This window comes from Psammomys obesus, unplaced genomic scaffold, assembly GCF_907164565.1.
Source record: "Psammomys obesus unplaced genomic scaffold, mPsaObe1.curated_primary_1811, whole genome shotgun sequence".
Taxonomy (NCBI): Eukaryota; Metazoa; Chordata; class Mammalia; order Rodentia; family Muridae; genus Psammomys; species Psammomys obesus.
Genome location: NW_026596117.1, coordinates 22,882,459 through 22,885,376, shown reverse-complemented (window position 1 = coordinate 22,885,376; position 2,918 = coordinate 22,882,459). Strand labels below are relative to the sequence as shown.

General features: G+C 48.9%; 1 non-coding gene across 1 annotated transcript; it reads right to left on the bottom strand.

Moving 5' to 3' along the window:
- Window positions 1-1,647: 1,647 nt before the first annotated feature.
- Window positions 1,648-1,777, bottom strand: LOC129692932 (small nucleolar RNA SNORA17). Its single transcript, XR_008722793.1, has one exon. It is a non-coding gene; the product is annotated as a small nucleolar RNA SNORA17 (small nucleolar RNA).
- Window positions 1,778-2,918: the final 1,141 nt, after the last annotated feature.

Sequence of the window (2,918 nt, the reverse complement as noted above, 5' to 3'; positions counted from 1 at the left end):
CTGTTTTTCCCCCTGTGTCTCAGCACGGCTCTAGGGGAGCCCTCCTGACATGTCCACACTCGGACCACAGCTTCTGTTCTCGTGCCTGGGAACGTTCTCCACCCTAATATTTACATGGAAGCTTTCTGTTGTGTCTGAGGCATCATCGCCTTAAGACAAAGAACATTCACAAGGGCACAGGCCAGTTTCACTTAAAACACGCACACACACACACACACACACGACACACACATGTGCGCATGAGCACACACACAGCATCTTCTGTCACCAAGTGTCTGGCTTCAGATGCTACCTCGGTTTTTTGTGCCCCTAAGGCACAGGTAGTGCCATTCATTAAACCTGTCCTTGCAAAGGGTTCACACTTGATGGTCTCCTGAGGCTGCCCCTCAGTGGTCAGGGCCATCTCCCATGGAAGATGCAGTTCATGAGGGCAACAGGTAGCTGGATACTGTGTCTTTAAAAACAAACAAACAACTTTTCATTGGTTGTCAATGTCACGTCATGCACCCCAGTCCCCTCACCTTCCCCTCCGACCCACCCTGCACTCTCGAACCCTCCTCCCCAAGAGAGAAAAAAATGAGTTGTGGAAGCTGCAGTGTGTCACAGTGTACCCTTTTGTCCACACTTCTTTGCTTGCAAATGTGCACTGCAGTGACTCCTCGGTCTGGTGTGAGGCCTCTGGCTTGTGCTGCACTATCCGTCCTGGGTCCTCACTGGGCCTCCTCTCGGAGGTCCCGCTGTTGCCCTGTGTCATGGAGACCCTGTAGTTTTGATCTGTAGGACTCCATGTGTGCATTCCATAGGTTCCAGGATTGGGTAGAAGTTGGGTTTGGCCAACTCAGGCCGTGGATGAGCCGTGTCTGAGGTGGTCAGCCCAACCAGCTCTCCTGCTCTCACACCCTCAGTGTCTGCTCACCAGAAACCCACGGTACCAGGGCCAGCTCTACCCTGCTGCCCTGGTGAGGGACAGGGCCGGCTCTCCCACACTCACATCCTCAGGGCTGGCTCTCCGGCAACCCCCACACCCAGGGCCAGCTCTACCCTGCTGCCCTGGTGAGGGGCAAGCCTGCTCTCCCCAGTGCTGCAACAGGTAAGGGACAAGGCCAACTCTCCCACGACCCCAGGGCCAGGTCTCCCATGCTCTCGCCCTTGAGGCTGAATCACCCACAGCTCACACAATGTTCGGGAGCCCCTTCCTGAGTGCTTCAGCTGGCCAGGAGCAGAGTCATCTCTGCCCCCAGGGCCTGCTCTCCCACCATACCCAGGGGAGGGGTGGGGCCAGTTCTGCACAACCCTCAGACATCAGCGTGTCCCTAGGCAGCAGCCCAGACCAGGAATATCTGCCTGGTTCTTGGTGGAAAGAGACCCCACGGCTGCAGGGCCACGGTCCCGGGCGTGGCTCCCAGTGGCATCAGCTCATATCAGGCTGTTCCTCGCCACCCTTGGGTCTCCAGGCCTGCCTCTCTTCATTGTGCCCACATCCTTCTGTTTCTCTTCCTCTTCCCTTTCTCCACCACTTACCTGCTCCTCTTGGAGGTGCCCAGGGTCTCTGAGTGCCTGGGGTCGTCTCAGGAGCGCTATGCCCTGCTCACGCATTATGGCGCCAGCAAGGGGTCATCTTGGGCATGGTCTGCACTCTCTTCAGGGAGTGTTAGGCTACTAATCATTCAGACGTTCACAGGTCAGAACGCTGGGTGTAGACACAGCCTCCCTCCACTCTGCCACCTACTGACACACCCGTGACACAAGCCACACCCGCAAGGCCTCCAGGGGCAGGGGGACACTGTCTTTAACCCAAGCTGCTTGTTTCTTTTGCTTAAGGACTTTAGGCCATCGATATTAGTGCTGAAAGGTATGTACTGACTTTTGGCATTTGCTTTTGTACAGTTTGGTGTTTTCTCTGTTACTCATTTGCTTAATACAGTTCAGATCTGGCTTATTTTCTGTACCATTTTGCATATTAAAGATTCATTTAAATGGCATCTGTAGCATAGGCCTAAGGATCATCACTAGCTTAACCTATGTCTATCACAGCAGACTTTTTTTGTCCTTCAGTTATGATAGATAGTTTTTCTGGGTATAATATTCTCGATTGGCATTTGCTGTCTTTCAGGGTTTGAGATACATGTTAAATATTAGCTGTTATTCCAATGGTTCTGCTTTTACATATGACTTGTTCTGTCTTGCACTTTCATTATACTTTCTTTTTGTATGTTTCTTCTGTGTTATGAATGTTCTAAATGCCTTCTGAATGTGGACAGGCTCTTCTGTAAGTATGGGGAATTTTCTGCTGTGACATTAATTGAATATGATAACTTGAAACTCTGTCTTTTCACTATGTCCATGGTTCTAAGATTCATGTTTTCGGTGCTCTGCAGATCCAGGATGTTGTTTTTATTAATTTTATGTTTGCCATTATCTGAGTGTTCCAGTTCCTCCACCTTGTCTTCAAGCCCTGAGATTCAAATTTCCTGTTGATACAGGTTTTGGGTAAGGCTTCCCAGGAACTTTTTGTTTAACATAAAAACTCTCGCTTCTAACATTTCAGAGAATTTTCCCCACTATTTCTATCTCTTAGTGAACTTCACTTACATATCCTAGCTTGGCTTCTTTGTTTCATTCAAGTGTTGGTTATTATGTTCTTGGAATTCATTCAGAACTTTCTTTGATTTCTTTGAATGTACTTACTGTCATTCTTTTGAGTTCTTTTTCTGGGCTTTCATCTAATTTATTGTTGATGAAGTCCATTTTTGTGGATTAACAACTTTTAGAGGAATGTTGTCTTGGCTTTTCTTGTTTTGTGCAATAGGACTCATACACCTAGGGTTAGGTTGGATTTTTGTTAAAGTGCTTATTCAAGAGATACTGGTTTGCAGTGGGGTTGAGCTGTCCTTGTTTTCTCTGCTGTTTGGGACAGC